General features: G+C 39.0%; 1 protein-coding gene across 3 annotated transcripts in view; it reads right to left on the bottom strand.

Moving 5' to 3' along the window:
• Positions 1-21,402, bottom strand: part of LOC136875099 (zinc finger protein ZFP2) — a 101,362-nt gene that overhangs the window by 39,844 nt on the left and 40,116 nt on the right. Inside the window, exon 1 of one of the 3 annotated variants that reach the window (XM_067148827.2) lies at positions 1,532-1,868. The exons of the other annotated variants lie outside the window; for them this stretch is intronic. The gene's annotated coding sequence lies outside the window, so the exon portion shown is untranslated. Of the gene's footprint in view, positions 1-1,531; positions 1,869-21,402 lie in introns of those variants that run through there. 3 annotated transcript variants of the gene reach the window in all.

Genomic DNA, 21,402 nt, shown 5'->3' with positions numbered 1-21,402 from the left:
TACCCCTGTTTCACTTCCATAGTCATGTACTTCACACCAAATAAACAATAATTGTCAAGTTTTCAATCTGCTGAATATAAGGAACATAATGGAGAAAAGATTGGAGTTCAGGCAGGATTCAGTGATGATATTTATAAATATTGAGAAGGCATATTAAAGTGTACCACAGGAACTGGCCTCGGAAGCACTGGGGAAAAAATGAAGGCAGGCAGAGCAGAACAAATTATCAAAGCCATTTATGAAAAGTGAGCTAGTAGTATGAATACTATGATAGGATAAACAAACTGATTCAATTTAGAAACAGAACTTCAACAAGGATGTGTATAATCCCCTCTACTCTTCATTAGTCATGGATTAAATCCACAAGAGTATACAACAAGAAATGGGAAGCAAAGAGACACAGGCAGATGACATTGTAACATGGGGAGAAGATGAAATGGAAGTACAAGAACAACTTAGTGTATTGAATCAGGGGGTAGAGGAATATGGAATAAAATAAGTGTGGTGAAGTGTATGACAGTAGTGGTGATGAGAGGTAATAGAGAAGGAAGAGAGAATATTGAAGAGAGAAGTTGTGGAAAAATTCAAGTAATTGTGGAGTATATCTGCAGAAGATGAGAAAATATATAATAATAATGTTATTTGCTTCACATCCCACTAATACGCTTTTACAGATTTCGGGGACGTCAAGGTGCCGGAATTTAGATCCGCAGGAGTTCTTCTGCGTAATAATACCAATATAAATGGTCCGTTATTGGACATTACAAATTTTCCATCTAACTCAGTCCTGGTTGCCAGCGTTTTGCCCCCGTGTGCTAGGCTGGGCTCATCAGTTGGTACCTAGCACACCTACCAAGACGCTGGCTAGTGCATACCGTGGAAGCCACTGCGTAGGCTAATTGTAGGCTAATGAGACAAAGTCTCTCATTAACCAACTGGACATAGTATTGTGAATAATTTTATGAACTTGAGAGTGTGTGTATATGTGTGTATTTTTGTAGATATTTTGTAAAAGGCTGAAATTCCTCTTTTCATCATACAATAAATACTAATAATTGGTTTTACATGCCCCAGCATTTGCCTAATGAGAAAATGGGAAACCACAGAAAACGATCGTCACGACTGCCGGTGGTGGCATTCGAACCATGCAAACGAAAGACAGGCAGGCTACTGTTAAGATAAACCATGAGGAATAAATACTAAATAATCTGTTGAGGGGTAATGATATGATACACGAGAATCTCCATAACAACACTGATATCCCAAGAATTTTACACTTACAGGTAATCTTACAGATATCCTAAACGGAACAATTCACAAGATTTCGAGCCCAACTACCATCTTTCGCAGCCAACAGTGTAAAAAAGAAAAACATCAACATTCACAGCGTCACATTTAGATCGCACACAGAGGTAAATAACACATCAGCACAATAATTACAATTATACACTGAATCTTATATTTTATTTCTAAAATCACCACCTTAATTCTTCAGGTGCGTAGCACATCATGAAAGTTATCCATAGCCTACCATTAAAGTCGGTTATCCGTTGCAGATAAACTGGCATACCGGTACATAGACTTGCCGGCAATTGTAACGCAAAGACTAGGGTTTTTCGAAAAGAAAGCTAGTAATATAGCTATAAATTATTAATGCTAAAGTATAATTAACATATAAAATAGCGGTAGCTCGAAACAAGCAGAAATCTGAGACTGAGAAAGATTAGTTTTTACTCCTTACAGTTCTCAATTGAAATCTATAAGTTTGGCAAAAGAAAATAATTGAGACTTGAACATTACCGACCGACAATATGTTAGAGCTTGTGGCCACGGCGTAAAATGATAGCAATCGCAATTCCACAATTAAGACAATCGTAGAGATGTAACACAATTAAAGGAATAAACTGTACGGTACTACTGGCTAATACGCATCTTATAAAACAACAGACATGTCACTTCGAAACCAAACCGGATATTGCGATGTAGCTTAATAGTAGTATATTATAACCTCGTATCACTCAAAACAAACGGTTGAAAAACAAAATTGATTTCTGTCAGCCAGTAGAACAGGCTGTGTCCAGAAACTGAAATGGGTTGGGATATAATACCTTATCCTAAGTACTTATTTGATTAATGTTTGGTCGGAGGAGCTATACCAGATGAATGGAGAGTTGCTATAGTAGCCCCTATGTATAAAGGAAAGGGTGATAGACATAAAGCTGAAAATTACAGGCCAGTAAGTTTGACATGCATTGTATGTAAGCTTTGGGAAGGCATTCTTTCTGATTATATTAGACATGTTTGTGAAATTAATAACTGGTTCGATTGAAGGTAATTCGGTTTTAGGAAAGGTTATTCCACTGAAGCTCAACTTGTAGGATTCCAGCAAGATATAGCAGATATCTTGGATTCTGGAGGTCCAATGGACTGTATCGCGATTGACCTGTCTAAAGCATTTGATAGGGTGGATCATGGGAGACTACTGGCAAAAATGAGTGCAATTGGACTAGACAAAAGAGTGACTGAATGGGTTGGTATATTTCTAGAAAATAGATCTCAGAGAATTAAAGTAGGTGAAGCTTTATCTGACCCTGTAATAATTAAGAGGGGAATTCCTCTAGGCAGTATTATCGGACCTTTATGTTTTCTTATGTATATAAATGATATGAGTAAAGGAGTGGAATCTTTTTGCGGATGATGTTATTCTGTACAGAGTAATAAATAAGTTACAAGATTGTACGCAACTGCAACGTGACCTCGAAAATGTGAGATGGACAGCAGGCAATGGTATGTTGATAAACGGGGTTAAAAGTCAGGTTGTGAGTTTCACAAATAGGAAAAGTCCTCTCAGTTTTAATTAATGCGTTGATGGGGTGAAAGTTCCTGTTGGGGATCATTGTAAGTATCTAGGTCTTAATATAAGGAATGATCTTCATTGGGGTAATCACATAAATGGGATTGTAAATAAAGGGTACAGATCTCTGCACATGGTTATGAGGGTGTTTAGGGCTTGTACTAGGGATGTAAAGGAGAGTGTATATAAGTCTCTGGTAAGACCTCAACTAGAGTATTGTTCCAGTGTATGGGACCCTCACCAGGATTACCTGATTCAAGAACTGGAAAAAATCCAAAGAAAAGCAGCTCGATTTGTTCTGGGTGATTTCCGACAAAAGAGTAGCGTTACAAAAATGTTGCAATGTTTTGGTTGGGAAGAATTGAGAGAAAGAAGAAGAGTTGCTCGACTAAGTGGCATGTTCCGAGCTGTCAGCGGAGAGATGGCGTGGAACGACATTAGTAGACGAATAAGTTTGAATGGCGTTTATAAAAGTAGGAAAGATCACAATATGAAGATAAAGTTGGAGTTCAAGAGGACAAACTAGGGCAAATATTCATTTATAGGAAGGGGAGTTAGGGATTGGAATAACTTACCAAGGGAGACGTTCAATAAATTTCCAATTTCTTTGAAATCATTGAAATTTAAAAATTCATTAATACATTTGCTCAGTAAACTGTAGCCTATGTGTGAAAATGACAACCAAACTGAAACTTAATTTATATTGTAAACTAGAATTGTTCATGGTCCTGGATCTTGATTTGTGACCTCATACCATTCCTTGCTTTCCTCATCACTGTTATTGACTTTCTCTCAACTTCTGATGTTTAATCCCACCAGTAACACCTGACTTTTCAAAAGGTCTGAGAGATGGCAATATGCTGCCCGTGCATATCGGCTAGGCTTGTTGTGTAGCGATCTCTACATGAAAAGAGGCAGTAACGTTAGACACACCCAACAGCCAACACGTACACACACCAAGGGCCATTTTTAGGAATGGCATTTTCCTGTACCAACAATCAGGTCATGTGAGGTTGACATTTTAATCAACATATCTCACAGGCATGGGCATAATGGGGTACCAATTTAGCGACATTTGATCAAGGTGTTCATGTGTAACACTTTGCATTTCCACTATTGTACTTGTACAATCTTGAAAGCAGAAGTGAACAGATCCTTAGAGTCATACTGAAATGCTCCCATCGAATAAAAATATGCCAGGCCAAGTTGAAGAGCATCGTGATGGGTTCCTTTAAAAAAAGTTGGGCGTAAAGGCTACAACTAACTTCCTCAGAAGTAAATACCAATGGTAGATGAATGGTCATAATATTGTGAACAAGACGCAAATTCGGAGGTAAAATAGCTTTATTAAACCAGGACAACTGATAAAACATTCACACTAAATTTGAAAATGAAAATAGAAAAAGGGTTAACTGGACTCAAATGGTCAATAACATCTGAGATTAACTACAAATAAACAAATAAAACAATAGTCGGACCAGTTACAGAACAAATGAAAAAATCTTGATAAGTATCTACATCTTGCATTGAATCGATGCCGATATGCTAGTATGCCAGTACCCCCAAAATCTTGAAATCGTCCGATAAGATGTCCTTGACAAAAGAAAATCACGCTAGTTTCTATCCAATATTTACATATTTACATAATCAAAGTAATAAAGCATAACAAGGCAAATCCAGGTTTCTCTAAACTTACTATCTACACTGCTATCAACAGAACACTCAGTCACAAATGGATAAGCACTGAAGCTGACTTCCCTTAGAAAATTAGCTCCAAGCTAAGTTAAAATCGAAAAATTAAAACAACGTTGACACAAAAACATGTACAACAAAATATGAGCACTGTCAAACATGGTAAATGAAATAAATAAACAATAAAAATCCTGAAAATTAAGGCAATAATAACTGGACATCTGGAATAAAATACACAAGAGAAATACCCGTCTTTTGGAAGGAGGTCCTAATAAGGCATGACCCAGTGAACATCTGGGCTAAGTAGGTTATACCATGATCACACACCAGGGCTGATTTCCACTTTCACTCCGTCTGTCGGTCCGCTTTTCATAAACATTATAAGACTTTGCCTAACAATGCGTGTGCCATACCGCCGTTCAGAAAGTTACGCACTGTTTTCTTTTAAGTTTCTTTTAAATGACTTACATTTAACTTCTTCTGAATTTTACAGTGTCTACCCCCGTCATTTTTATAACTCTTCTACTGATCCGGAGTAAACTTGATCTGTTCTTTTCTTTTTCCTATGCATTGTTTTTCATGTTTCCATCGGCTGATGATGACCTGGACTAGGGTCGAAACCGGTACCACTTCTACTTATTATTAAATAAGAATGTAATTACTGCATTTCTCATTCTTTTGTATAGAATAGGTTGAACCTCTTTACTTATTATTTCAATTTTAACTGTCATCCTGTTATAAGCAGCTATCACACATATTTTTCCCTTCACTGAAATTTTCAGTCTTCTATTCCCGTTTCAATACCCTCATTGTATTCTAGGCAAAATCTGCCTTTTGTTTTCACCTCTATTGTTCTCCTACCCAAATCGCCTGTCTTCTCTGCTCGACTCTCACTTCACAACATAGCCTCCCACTCGTTCGGAAGCCACAAATATCTCTGAAAATGCGCTGCTTGCATATAAATAAATAAATAAATAAATAAATAAATAAATAAATAAACCTACACTGCTTTGAATATTCGTGTCCCGCACAACTTTAAAGGCGCATAGCCTGGGTAATGAAGAAACTATCTCTTGTCTTTACGTGATGAACAAACATAACGGAATACTCTGAAGTAAAAACAAATGTAATACACTAACATCTACACCTAAACACACCCCCCTTTCCTATCACTAATATAAACATGAAACAAAGGGGCATTACCGTGGAACAGCCATGGATTTCCATTTACATTACATGAAATAAAGCATAGCTCAGCTCTAGCGAGCTGACTTTTAAATTAATATAATATTTACTTAGGATGAAACTGAGCTGACTACTTCTGTCTAAAAGCATGCTTATAAAGTTGGCATATTACTTACATTGCCGATCTCTGCTCCCACACCAGTCATATGACTGCTGCATCTGTGGATTTACTCTACCAACACACTGGATGTTTTCACAATATACTGGGTTGACACAGGGTGATGCCATCAAGGTTGTTGTAAGGTAACAAACACTCCTAGAATGAATGTATAGTTAGTAACTCTCCACTTGATCCGAGTACACGCGTACTTTACATATGCAAATACCCGGCTATTGTAATAATTAAGGCAAAAGGAAATTGAGCTTCATTTAAAAGTTAATGTCTGACGGAATGAATCCCGTATCTGTTCATATGTAAGAGCAGCAATCGTACCAAACACACACGCTACTTACGCGATCACAACACGCGACTCGATAAATGTTCATGTATATGATAAATGCTACATCAGTCTGCAAGAGTTATACTATTATAAGCATTTATCGTCCTATACCGCCTCCTGAATTTTCAATATATACTGTGCCTCCCGCACTTAGCATTATTGTACTTCATCACACGGACAGAGGTAACTGCCACAATAATGGACTGTTCACTCCCGAATTCATCTGAATTAATTCGCACCAGGGTAGTGCCCATTACCACTGTTCTCAAAATAAGACTCACTATTCATTATATCCAGTTCTTATTGTTAAAGTAGTTACAGTGTCACTGTTGAAATAGACTGCAAACAAACACGAAAGTCACGACTGACGTGAACACTGTAGACAACTGAGAAACTAATGAGAAAGCTGCCCCTGCTACTCGCTTCTTTATAGTTTCACTTGCCTTATTCAAAGGAGGAGGTTCCCCATGGGACCATTGTTTGAGGGTTCAACCGCTGTCTGAAGACAAAGCGCATAACAGTTGGAATGTTTCAATTCAGTACACCGATCAAAAGTAGCCGAAATATTAACATAATTATATGTATCTGTAAATTCAACCACAACTCCGTAAACATATCAAAACCGTTGAGCACATATATTATAACAGATTTCATCCACAAGATGGTAGTGGTTTCCGCACTGCGATGGACGAAGTTGGTAGTACAGAAAAACTTGTTCTGTGGATCGCCGCAGCCGTAAACCACGCCTTCTAACTCGTGATTCGTCTACCTTAAATGTCCAATAACGGACCATTATAATGGTATTACCTTAAAAACACCACACATCAGGCAAAACTACAACACAACCTGTCGACTCGTTCAAATTTTCTAACTACTCATGATCGCAAGGCTTGCTACTGACTGTTCTCTATCTCCGCGCGGTCCAGAATGAATCTGTTCGCTAACCACCTCTCACATAAAGCTTTCCAATATAATGAACCCATAGCATTACTCAACATCTTAATAAATATTCATGGTACATATATGATATGTCTCAATACCTAGTTATTTTATACACCTATATGTTGTGGTTACTATTTCTTCCACAACTCCAAGATGATTCTGGTAACTTTACATTCCAACAAGATGGAACTCCATCTTACAAGTAACTCTCAGAGCACTGGATCAGACTCAGTACTAACAATGGCATGGTGCATTTTACATTCCACCCAGGAGTGCTGTTACGGCTGCTAACAAGTGGAGATAGTCCTGTGAAAGACACAGGTTGCTCACGTGGAGGAGTATAAGTATTCATCACCTCCATCTAACATATATTTCTTAACATTGGTTTTAAATGATTTTCACAACCGTTGATGTTCTGGGTACGTATTTTTTAATCATACAAACTGAAAAAAATGGTTCAGTGTCACCTCCACATGGAGGTGGCTGTAAATCTTACATCTGCCAGTACAAACTATTCACAAACGAAGTAAAGAAACTAGTGGATAAATTAATGAAATTGATAGAAAAAAACAAGAAAATAAAGTGAGAGACAGCAGAGAGAATACTACATGAAAAATTTCAACAAATAACTAAGAACTTGTAAAAACCACATCAAAAATTTCTATCCACTGCACGCAGATCCATTATGCAATAACTCTGAACAACCAATTATTAACATTTGACTCTCGAAGTCATAAAATCTATTCAATGAGGAGAAACAAAGAGCAAAAATCAATAATTAGCACAATCCCCATATAAACACATATATTACCCATACCCAGTGAGCAAATTAGTAGCAAATCTCTTGATACCAAAGATAATATGGACCACTAAATACTGCAATAGTGCACTTGATTGGCTTGTCTCATTTTAAGGGAACACAGGACCCAACCAGTGTCACTATCACGGATTTTGTCAACAACAAAAAACTCAAATGTCACAATTTGTACTTTTAAAAAATTAAGAAGATGAAGCCTGTAGCACTGAATGGATCTTGAACCAGCAAGCATTTCAAAGTAAAAAATACCTCAACTTGCAGGGAATCATACCAGCGGCCTGAAGACACTATTTTATAACATTCCTCCCTAGCAATCCAACAATTAAAAATGATAGTTACGTAAATACTCAAATGGAGCGATCAAATTAGTGCTGTGCAATCGATAATATCACAGCAGATCTCTTTTTTTTCAGAAAGGCACAGAAACCTACTGCTGAAGCCTCATAGGTCTAATCAACCCATCATATGCCCGTGCATATCGTCTAGGAATGCTGTGTAGCGATCTCTACATCAAAAGAGACAGTAACGTTAGACACACCCAACAGCCAACACGTACACACACCAACCGCCACTTTTAGGAATGACGTTTTCCTGTAGTAACAATTAGGTAATATGAGGTTGACATTTCAATCAACATATCTCACAGGCATGGGCATACTGGGGTAGCAGTTTAGTGTCATACCATCAAGGTGTTCACGGTGTAACATTTTCCATTTCCACTAGTGTATTTGTACAATCTCGAAAGCAGAAGTGAACAGATCCTTAGAGTCGTACTGAACCGTTCCCATCCAATAAAATTACGCCAGGCTAAGTCGGAGAGCTTCGTAATACGTTGCTTTAAAAACAAATTGGGCATAAAGACTACAACTAACTTCCATAGAAGTAAATACCAATGATATATGAATGGGAAACAGTATCATAATATTGTGAACAAGAAGCAAATTCAGAGGTAAAGTAGCTTTATTAAACTAAGACACCTGATAAAATATTCACACTAAACTTGAAAATGAAAACAGAAAAAGGGTTAACTGGACTCAAACGGTAAATAAAAGTACACCTATGTGCTGAGCACATCTGAGATTAATTACAAATAAACAAATAAAACAATAGTCGGACCAATTACCGAACAAATGGAAACGAACAAAAGATCTTGTTAAGTACCAACATCTTGCACTGAATCGATTCTGATAAGTTAGTATGCCAGTACCCCCAACAGGGTGCGATCTTGCAATTGTCTGATAAGATGCTCCTTGACAAAAGAAAATCACACTAGTTTCGATCCATTCTTTACATATTTACGTAATCAAAATAATAAATAACAACAAGGCAAGTCCAGGTTTCTCTAAACTTACTATCTACACTGCTTCTATCGACAGACCAATCGGTCACAAATGGATCAGCATTGAAGCTGACTTCCCGTAGAAAATTAGCTCTGGATTAAATTAAAATCTAAAAATTAAAACTACGTTGACACAAAGACATGAACAACAAACATGGTAAATGAAATAAACAATAAAAATCCTAAAAATTAAGCAATATTCACTGGATATCTGAAATAAAATACACAAGAAAAATACACGTCTTCTGGAATGAGGTCCTAATAAGGCATGACCCAGTGAACACCTGGGCTAAGTAGGTTACGCCATGATGGCACAGCAGGGCTGATTTCCATTTTCACTCCTTCTGTCTGTCAGCTGTCAACATCACAAGAACTTCTGCCTAGCACAAAGATAAACTGAGCGAGTCGGGTTAGGGGGCTATTCTTATGAGCGGCTTCATCAACGGCGTTCACACTCACTCACACGCCGCTCTCTCACATAACAAGAGAAACTTCAAATGCCATTCCCTTTGCTTCTATAGCTGCCGCGCTGCACGAAATAAATCATTCTCCAATTCACAAAATACTCTGCCTTAACAGAATAACTAGGCCTCAATATCTCAACTTAATAACTGTGCAATTCTCTATCAAATAAGACATCACTCAGACCTTCTTTACTCGCGGCATGGGACTTCGAATCTCAACTGTATCACCGAATATTCAGGCGTATTCTCCTAATAAGCTGTTATGACACATTTTTCTCTTAACTGAAATTTTCACCGGCCTCTATTCTCATTTCAATAACCTCATTATATTCTTTCGTTTTCACCTCTATTGCTCTGCCACCCGAATGACCTGTCTACTCTGCTCAAATAAATGACTCTCATTTCACAATATAGCCTCCCACTCCTTCGGCGGCCAATAATATCTCTGAAAATGCACTGCTTGCATATTAATAATTAAACCAACAATGCTTTGAATATTCATATCCCGCACAACTTTAAGGTGGCATAGCCTGGGCAAAGAAGAAACTATCTCTTGTCTTTACGTGATGAACAAACATAACGGAATACTCTGAAGTAAAAACAAATGTAACACACTAATATCTACACCTAAACATACCCCCTTTCCAATCACTAATATAAACACGAAACAAAGGGGCATTAGCATGCTACAGCCATGGATTTCCATTTACTTTACATGAAATAAAGCATAGCTCAGCTCTAGCGAGCTGATATTTAACATTAATATAAAATCTGCTTAGGATGAAACTGAGCTGACTACTTCTGTCTAAAAACATGCTTAAAAAGTTGGCATATTACTTACCTTTGCCGATCTCTGCTCCTACACCAGTCACATGACTGCTGCGACTGTGGATTTATTCTGCCATTACAACACGCTGGATGTTGTCACAATATACCGGGTTGACTGTCGGCAATGCAATCATGGTTGTTGCAAGATAATACTCCTACAATGAATGTATTGTTCATAACTCTTCACTTGCTCTGAGTACACTTGGCTGTTATAATAATTAAGCCTTAGTTCAAAAGTTAATGCTTGACGGAGCAGTAATCGTACGGAACGCGATCACAATACGTAAAACGATAAATATTCATGCATATGATAAATGCTAAATCAGTCTGCGAGTTATTTTATTATATGCATTTACCACCCTATACCATCTCCAGAATTTTCAATATATACTGTGCTTCCCGCACATAGCATTATTGTACGTCGTCACACGGGCAGAGATAACTGCCACAATAATGGACTGTTCACTCCAGAATTAATCTGAATTAATTTGCACCAGGACAGTGCCCATTACCACTGTTCTCAAAATAAGACTCACTATTCATTACATCCAGTTCTCATAGTTGAAGTAGTTACAGCGTCACTGTTGAAATAGACAGCAAACAAAGAACACGTCAGTCACGGCTGACGTGATCATTGTACACAACTGAGAAACGAATGAGAAAGCTTCACCTGCTGCTCGCTTCTTTATAGTTCCACTTGCCTTATTCAAAAGAGGGGGTTCCCCATGAGACCACAGCTTGAGGGCTCAACCGCTGTCTGAAGGTAAAGCGCGTAACCGTTGGAAAGTAGCAATTCAGTACACCGATCAAAAGTAGCCAAAATATTAGCATATATGTATTCTAAAATTTCAACCACAACGCAATAGACTTATCGAAACTGTGGAGCATATATTTTATAACAGATTTCTCCCATAAGATGATAGCAGTTTCAGCACTGTGATGGATGAAGTTGGTAGTATGGAAAAACTTGTTCTGGGATCACCGCCGCCGAAAATCACGCCTTCTAACTCGCGATTCATCTACAATAAATACGCCACACATCAGGCAATACTGTGACACTCATTCAGGATAAATATTTTAGGTTCCCTATGGGAATCAACATCTACATTATTTGATGGCCAGGCAGGCATCAATTTTGGAATTGAGACATAGCTCTCATAGTGCATTGGCACTGCTGGTGGCTTCAAATAGCCTATGCAGTGGCCTCCACGGTATGCACTAGCCTTGCGTCTTGGGTGGTGTGCTAAGTCCCAACTGACGAGCCTAACTTAGCACACGAGGGCGAAACGCAGGCAGCCAAGAATGAGTTAGCTGGAAAATTTATAATGTCCAATAATGGACCATTATATTGGTATTATAAATTTACTCATTCAGGATAAATATTTTAGGTTCCCTATGGGAATCAACATCTACATTGTTTGATGGCCAGGCAGGCATCAATTTTGGAATTGAGACATAGCTCTCATAGTGCATTGGCACTGCTGGTGGCTTCAAATAGCCTATGCAGTGGCCTCCACGGTATGCACTAGCCTTGCGTCTTGGGTGGTGTGCTAAGTCCCAACTGACGAGCCTAACTTAGCACACGAGGGCGAAACGCAGGCAGCCAAGAATGAGTTAGCTGGAAAATTTATAATGTCCAATAATGGACCATTATATTGGTATTACACCCTGTTGTCTCATTCAAATTTTCAAAGTACTCATGATCGCAAGGCTTGCTACAGACTGTTCTCTATCTCAGCGCAGTCCAGAATGAATCTGTTCGCTAACCACCTCTCACATAAAGCTTTCCAATATAATGAATCCACAGCGTTATTAAATATTCCACCCAGGAGTGCTGTTACGGTTGCTAACAAGTGGAGATAGTCCTGTGAAAGACATAATTTGCTCACGTGGAGGAGTATAAATATTCATCACCTCCCTCTAACATATATTTCTTAACATTGGTTTTAAATGATTTTCACAACCGTTGATGTTCTGGGTACGTATTTTATAATTATACAAACTGAAAAAAATGGTTCAGTGTCACCTCCACATGGAGGTGGCTGTAAATCTTCCACCTGCCAGTACAAACTATTCACACACAAAGTAAAGAAACTAGTGGATACATTATAATGAAATTTGTGGAAAAAACGAGAAAATAAACTGAGGAGCAGCAGAGGGAATACTACATGAAAAATTTCAACTAATAACTAAGAACTTGTAAAAACCACATCAAACATTTCTATCCACTACACGCAGGTCCATTATGTAATAACTCTGAACAGCCAATTACAGTATTAAAATTTGACTCTCGAAGCCAGAAAATCTATACAATGACGAGAAACAAAGAGCAAAAATCAATAATTGGCACAATTCCCATAAGAACATAAACATCACCCATACCCAGTGAGCAAAGTAGTAGCAAATCTCTTGATACCAAAGATAATATAAATACTGCATTATAGCACTCAATCGGCTTGTCTCATTTTAAGTGAACACAGGACCCAACCAGTGTCACTATCATTGATGTTGCCAAAAAACTCAAATGTCACAATCTGTACTTTTACAAAATTAAGAAGATGAAGCCATAGCACTGAATGGATCTTGAACCAGCAAGCATTTCAAAGTAAAAAATACCTCAACTTGCAGGGAATCATACTAGGGGCATGAAGACACTCTTTTGTAACAGTCCTCCCTAGCAATCCAACAATTAAAAATGATAGTCGAGTAAATACTCAAATGGAGCGATCAAATTAGTGCTGTGCAATCGATAATATCACAGCAGATCTCTTTTTAAAAGGCAGAGAAACCTAGTGCAGAAGCCTTATATGTCGGATCAATCGCAGGAAACAGGTAACCATTTGAAGTTAAACTCATCGTGTCCTATTAAAGTACACTAAACTAGGGGCAAAAATACATATGCTAAAGGAAACAAAGCAGTAGCGATAAGCATGAGTTTATTTAAAACTCAGCACTCAGAGGTAGTTAAGATAATAACATTAGGAGATCACAACTCTGAGCATTGCTCATGGACCGTGTACTTACAGTTATCTTAAATAATAATATGACATTCCACTAAGTCACCTCATAGTTCAATCTCATCTGTTTACCAATTACATATCGCACATAAAATTGATGGGATAGGCGTTTCAAACTCGTTAAAATTAAACACAGAATTGTGGAGAAACTCTAGCCTACTTTCATAATATCTCAAAGTCCCAAGATTCTTGAACTGCAGGAAATGAAAATGGACCACACCGAAACATAACTTTTAGGCAAAGAAAAATCCAAGATTCTAAGTAACAGTCACGGCAAAGAATAAAATGGTAGGTAAAATTCGACATCATGCAAGGGCGGGACTTGAAAGAAGAAAAGATATATTATTACAGGTGTGTGAAGACATGTTTTCTGCATCCCAATATAACCCAAGGATAAAATAAATTAAGAAATGTGATGATTATGATGATGCTTGATGTTTAAAGTGGCCCAACATCTAAGGTCATCAGCCCCTAATGGTATGAGATGGACGACATGATATGATAATTAAAAAGTTTAAAATCTATTCACTGACGAGAATTCAAAACAAATGAAGAACAATGATGGTGAATATAAAATCATCAGAGGATCTAATTCACGATGCCTTATTTCGGTAAAACGAAAGATGATAGGTTATGGTAGGAAAAGACATTGCCTTAAATTCAATAATACATATGTCATGCAAATTACTATTTAAAAAAAATTAAAATATACAAACACAAACTAAAACAGAGTCAAATGAGTAAAATGTAGTGAACAAAAACACAAAGACTAATATGAAACACTATGTTTATATGTGATAAAACAAAACATTATCCCTCATAAAACGGATGACGAGGTCTGCTGACTGCTCATCATCTCACAGGATGAGGGAGATGGTACTCGGGAGTTTTAGACTACAGAGCAGATGGACCAGGTCCACGCACTCTGTAAGGATGTGTACCACATTAAGATGATCGCTGCAAGTACACACTGGAGGGAGTTCTCCTTTCAGTAAATAGGAATGTGTTACTATACCATGGCCAATCCAAAGACAACTTAATACCAATGCTTCCCTCTGAGAAGCCTTCATTGTACCTTTTACTACTCTCAGCTTATTTGGAAGTGGAGTGGCCTGCCATTCCATCTCCCAATGGGACATAACAATATGTCTCATCTGAGAGTGAATATCACTTGTTGGAACACTGTAAGGCAATAGGGGTAATGCAACTGCCTCCTAGGCAGCCTTATCACCTAAATCGTTTCCCTCTATAACCATGCAGCTTGGCTTGGGAGCCACATGGTGCCGGCATACAAATACCCGGCCAGCAGGTCCTGGATCTGCTGCACCATAGGGTGCAGAGTAAAACAGGTATAAAAAGACTGTGGTAAGCTCAAGGAGTCAGTACACAGCAGAAAGGGTCGGCGCTCATCGGACAGTGTGTACTGCAGAGGTTCACATACAGCAGAGAGCTCTGCTACAGGTTTCTGGGAGAGCAAAATAAAACATATCACTGTCGACAATGAACACACAGCCCACTTTCGTTTCTGCCCTCAAACCATCTGTGTGACCGATGGCTGAAACTGAATTCCGGCCTGCAACAGATATGAAGAGCCTCCGATAAATCGAAGGGTCTGTGGTTTTTCTTCGGGCCAGTGTGCAGATCCAAGATTATTTGAGGTCATCATATTATCCAAGAAGGTACCACGCTTGGTTGTCTGACAAGGCAGGGAACCGAAGGTACATCAAACAATCTATGACTGCTATCCAAGCACATTCCAACCGGCCGCATTGCTCAAGGATAAGCAGCGTACAAACGACAGTTTCCATCTTGGAATATGCAAGGATAGCTTGGATGAAGTGGCAGCATAGGACAGAAGCATTTGTTGGTGCATCAGGTAGCGAGCAATGGGGCTGTGGTGGATGTTATTCAGTTTCACAAGAAAGCTTTGCCTTGCTGATCCATATGATGCACTGCCGTATGCCTTACAAAATCGTAGGAGCACCATGTGGTCAACCCCCACCCCCAGTAGGTACTGCTAAGAAACTGCAAAATATTCAACTTCTTAGTGGATTGCACTTATACTGCCACACATGTGGCTCCCACAATAATTTTCTATCGAAAAGGAACCCAAGAAATTGGTAAGTGTCAACTACGGGAAGAGCGACATTTCCTAAATAAAGCTCAGGATGTGAGTGAAGAGTGCGCTTCCAGCAAAAATGTACAACAGACATATTTGCGGAGGAAAACCATGTTCTAAAGTCCACTGTTCCACTCTCCTAATAGCTTGCTGTAATTGTCACTCTGCAACTGCCAGATTGTGCGAGTAAAAACGTCCACATATAGCGACAGTATCATTACTGAACCAGCAGCAGCAACAATACCATTTATGGCAATTGCAAACACAATGACACTAAGAAAAGATCCCTGTGGGACTCCATTTTCCGGAACGTTGTATTGCAAATAAGCCTTCCCTATTCAGACACGGAATAGATGGAGCGACAAAAAATTCGCAATAAATACCCGTAAGATACCTCGGAACCTCCATTGATGCAGGACTGAAAGGATACCATATCACCATGTGATGTCATAGGCATTTTTTAAGTCAGCGGTCAAGCAAGCAGCTCGGAAACCATATTGTTACAGGACAAAAGTCCTTGTTTCTCCAGACACCACACAAGTCAGCGATTTACCATCCTCTCAAATAGCTTATACAAACAGTACGGCAAATAGGTCCGTAACTTCCTCCATACTTAGGATTTTTGTCAGGCCTTCGGACAGGAATAACCTTGCCCCGTCACAACTGAGATGGAAACACACCCTCTAGCCAAATTTAGTTGAACACATGAAAGAGATATAACAGACTAACCTCACTAAGGTGTTTCAACATCTGGTTATGGGCACTGTGGAGGGCACGTTATAGACCTCTGAAGCATGGACGTTCTGCCTCCCACTTCAGAGCGAGGAAATAGCGATGATGAATCCCGCAGCCAGACTAGCAATCGAGAGCGGTTCAGTGAGGATACTGCCTGGTACAAAAGATGATCCTTGAATATGCGAAATACATCAAAGTTTAGTCCACAAATGAGATGACGGAGCATGTGACATCATAAAAGGCACATATCCCTCCCATGAAGCTTTCTTACTCCTTCGAATAAAAACTCCAGCCTTAGCATGGAGTTTCTTAAATGTTACCAAATTGGCCACAGTAGGCTGCCTACAATAGCATTTATGAAGACGACTGTGTTCCTTGACAGCTGCTGCAAATTCTTTGTTCCACCAAGGAACAAGTTTACGGCAAAGAGTCCCTGAAAACGACGGAATGGACTCCTCAGAAGCAGCAAGAATAATTTGTGTTATGCAACTGATAATGCCGTCTACGCTCTGCCTGGTCACACCGTTAAAGTCAGCTAGTGCTATGAACTTTGGCCAATCAGCATCTTTAAGAATCCATAGAGGAGGAGCCTTGACAGATTTCTGTTTCAACAAAGTAAGAACAATGGGAAAATGGTCACTGCCACAGAGATCATCGTGTGATTTCACCGAAACAGGGGAACCAGCATTCAGCTGCATAGACTGACATCTATGTAAGAGAATGTGCCGTAACGTATACTGAAATGAGTTGGTTCACCTGTATTCAAAATACATAAATCCAGCTCTCTTACTAATGTTTCCAACTCCCCTCCCCTGAGGCAAGGCGTTTCATAAGCCCATATTAGGGTGACGGGCGTTAGAATTGCCCAATACGGGGAATGGAGGTGGAAGGGGATCAGGTGCTACGTATGCTTGGTGATGGACGTGAGTGCGTGAGGCTCCACAGTAATCAAGTGATTTGAAGGTGTTATACAGCAGTGAAAGTGACAAAAAATTGCGGAAGTGTAACATTTGTATTGTGACCGTATCGGCACAATTAATATTTATTTCAAGTGATATGCTTGGTAAGGAAGCAGGCAGCAAGCTCTCTTTGTGTGGATGTTGAGAGTATCATCAGGTTGTGCAATAAGACGCCCGCCAGAGAGGCGCCTTCACCCGCCCACTGGGTGGCTTAGAGAATCCCCGAACTAGGCACACGTCATAGAAGAAGCAGGAGAAGAACACTATTTAGCGACTCCATATTGGAAAACAAATGCCAGCGTACAGCGATGCCAAAGCGATCGGGCTAAATTTAATGCATTTTCGGCGTAAATAAGGCTTGATTAACAAAACTGCACCCGTCAGAGCAGTGTGCTGAATTTTGGTGGAATTATAAAGTCAGGAGTTCTGATAGAAAATACTCTCCAAGCGAAAGGCGTTGGTAAACAACTTATATAACTCCGTTAGCATACGTACGCCTAGTGAAAATCCAGGTGCCTTCGGGGACTCCCTACTTCCCCTCCAAGCTGATTAATTAATTACTGCAGATCCGCCGAACATATCCAATTCCGCATATCATAGCGTACTTGTGCATAACCAAGTCACACAGTCTAGCGTATTGCTAATTTCGACAGGCTGGTTTATCCAGCAGCAGTCGAAATAAGAGAGGGGGATGAACTCATTTGCCGCCCCTACCGCCGGGGCCAGTATAAGTTTTTGCACTTCCAGGGAGCTTCAGCATTCGTTGAGGAGCTTTCGACGGGAAACGACGGCCGGTTCGCTATCGAATTACCGCTCCTTTGTATACTATGTGAACAAAGCGGGAGTGAAATTTTTCAGTTTTTTCGCTTATAATTTGTGATAGGCAACAGAAGATTACGGTAATGAGATGTACTTAAGATATCGGTTGCAAAGTAGACTAAGACTTCGTGAAATATGAAGTAGGGTTTTGTATAGCAACAACTACTTGATAGTACGCGGAATTTCTGTAGGAGAACAAAGAACTGTATAAATCCCCGCTGTTTCTGAACAAGGCGCAGGTCAGATTATTAACTGATTAACAAGCAGTGAGGAGTGTTCCTGAACTATTAAACCATACAGAAGATAGGGATAGAAAATTCTGCATCATGCGGATGCTGGGAATGCCCGGCTTAACAGTGCAATTGGGGTAGACTAGCTGAAAGTAGCCGGTATATTCATCTCAATGTAACTCGCAGTGGGTAGACAAAGAAGTAATAGGAGTGAATGGTGGCACGTGAGCAAGAAATCGATAAATTGTGTAAATTACAATCTAATTTCAGTGATCCGTGTGCTGCTAAAATGGATTACGCGAGACAAGATATGGAACTTCTGAACTCCAGGACTTCAGGATCCAGCGCCATGGAGTAATCCAACATGGGTAGGCCTCCGGAACTTCCGGATAGGGCCGAAGACATCAACCGTTGAGTACAAAGTTATGTTTCTAATTCCAATGCTAGTATTTCCCTTTGTAAATAACAGTCATGAAGTATAGGGTTATAAATAACATTAGTAAATAGGCTAAATCCGCCTAAGAATGGTCGGGAATCCTTTTATTCATTTTGGTTTTAAATAATTAGATGTGGGAAGGGAGTGATCCTATGTTAGTGTATAGAATATGTGACCCCTTTTAGAGGCTACATTTGCATGTTATCATATTTTGTTTATTTAGTGCTGAGAAGGAATTGAGGGGGAAAAGGAGTAGAATGCTATGTAGATTAATAATGTAGATCTCATCTGAGCAATTTCCTAAGTTACGCAGGGATTAGCGAGGTGACAGAGACATCAACAAGTGCCCGCATAAAAAGGAAAGGCTTGGGCTAGAATCAGCACTATGTTCGTAAAGGTATAATGAGTAGTTTTTTTTGCATGATAATATAAGTTTTGGCTGTAACTGACGATGTTCAAGGAATGAAATGCCGAGGTTTGAACCCCTGTCCTCCACTACACTAGCGAGGTTACACGTAGAAGGTCTGTTAGTGGTTTGGCAGGATTTAATAATTTAAATTAACTTTTTATTATTATTATTATTATTATTATTATTACTATTATTATTATTATTATTATTATTAATATTATTATTTTCTTAATGTGACTTGATCAGTGTTTTGATACCGATACATTTCAAGCAAAAGGTTAGAGGATTGTTATTATTATTATTATTATTATTATTATTATTATTATTATTATTATTATTATTTTACCGAAGGTATTTTGATTGATGATTTATACCGATAGATTTCGAGCAATAGGGTAGTATCTGATAGGTACACACTCTCGCCTCAGAGGCGGAGAAATAGGAATATTGCTGTGGTCAGTGGCTGACGGATGGTGGACTTTTGGAAGGAGAGAAGATACGAGTCGAACTCCAGACCTCCAGAGATATGAGAGAATGAGATGTGAATTAACGGTCGAATTTGAGAAATGATTCTCGTGTACTGAATGTATGTGGGCTGGCCCGAGCATTGAATAAAATGTGCCAGTTTCTAATGAATTAATTTGATGGACACAGAAAGAAAAATCCTAGCGGGAAGCAGGTTGAATGGTGTCTTTAGTCTCCGGACCGTGGGACAAGTGTCAGCCATGAGTTATGGCTGAGAGGGGGGGAGAGTCTGGAACAGGGAGGAATAGATACAAGCAGAAAGGTTGGTCGGACCAACAGTCTGTTTTCTTTTGAGAATAAAGACAGCAAGTTATTTAATTGCCACGCCGTAGACCATGACCCACAGAGCAATATAGACGTTTATTTTTGTTATGACTGTTCGATACATGATTAGACTAATTAGGGCTTGATTACAGTACCCTGGATGGAGACGACCAGAGTCTCAGGTTCAAACCTCGTGTGAGCACAGCAGGGATCTACAGCTCGCTAAGACAGCGGGTTACAACGGGTTAATTACAGCCATTGTCTTTATTGATACATGTGTTTGATATATTTCTTTTCCAGGATGTGTTTTGTTTACTTATAATCGATGTCGATTTGAATCTAGACTTCATGAAAGTCTACTGGTAGTGATTGCAAGTGATAGTTCGTTGTTCAAGTCTGTGTAATTTTTTATGGAAGACTTGAGTCCATTTTTTTCCTTCTCCGTGTTGTAGTGACGGATTTCTGATTTGGTCAGAATGTTCGGATTAATTATGTTTTAGTATTTACTTCATTGTTTTCTTAAGGTAGCCGACCATTCAAAAAGCGGACATTTTTCTTTTGTGTAAATAGAGTTTAATGTGTAATACGGGATTCAGTCCCATGGAATACTCGCATTGGGGGAACATGACTTGTTTTTTTGTGAATATGGTAGGGTCATTTTATTGTGTATGTCGTACTCAGTGGTTTATGCTAAACCGGGTGACAGCACGCACAAAACAATCGCGATAATACACAAAACAATTTGTGTAGCATACATCCAAACTAATGTAATAGTTATGTATGCAATATAGGACACAGGCAATTCAAAGTGATAGTATGTGAGAAAGTGAGATCATATTAACAACCTCTCGGTTATTCTCTGTTTTGGTAGAGAGGGATATGGATATTAACGTCTGTGTTAAAAAGGAAAATTTATTGGATTAAAGGAAGTAACAGCTATCGTAGCCGTTCACATAGATTTTGTCTGTGGAATGTGGAGGTAACAGCGGATGTCAATGGCAGTACGGATTTTTCCGCTGCTGAAATAAGTGATTGCTTATATTAATTGTGTAATAAGTATCAAGAGTGTATGTAAATTTTGTATATTTCACCGAGTGAATAGTATATTGTTCTAAACGATTTCGTGCCTATCTATACAGAAAAACATGCATCCAGAATCCTCTTCCGTTCATTGTAGGCCTTTAAGATAGTTTATGTTTGATAGCCTCTAGATGCCGCGAACGGTCTTCGGCACTGGGGAGTCCGTGCTTAGACCTCAGGAACGGGAG

The sequence above is a fragment of the Anabrus simplex genome, chromosome 5 (genome assembly GCF_040414725.1).
Source record: "Anabrus simplex isolate iqAnaSimp1 chromosome 5, ASM4041472v1, whole genome shotgun sequence".
In the NCBI taxonomy this organism is placed as follows: domain Eukaryota; kingdom Metazoa; phylum Arthropoda; class Insecta; order Orthoptera; family Tettigoniidae; genus Anabrus; species Anabrus simplex.
This window is presented reverse-complemented; position numbering and strand designations above follow the sequence as displayed.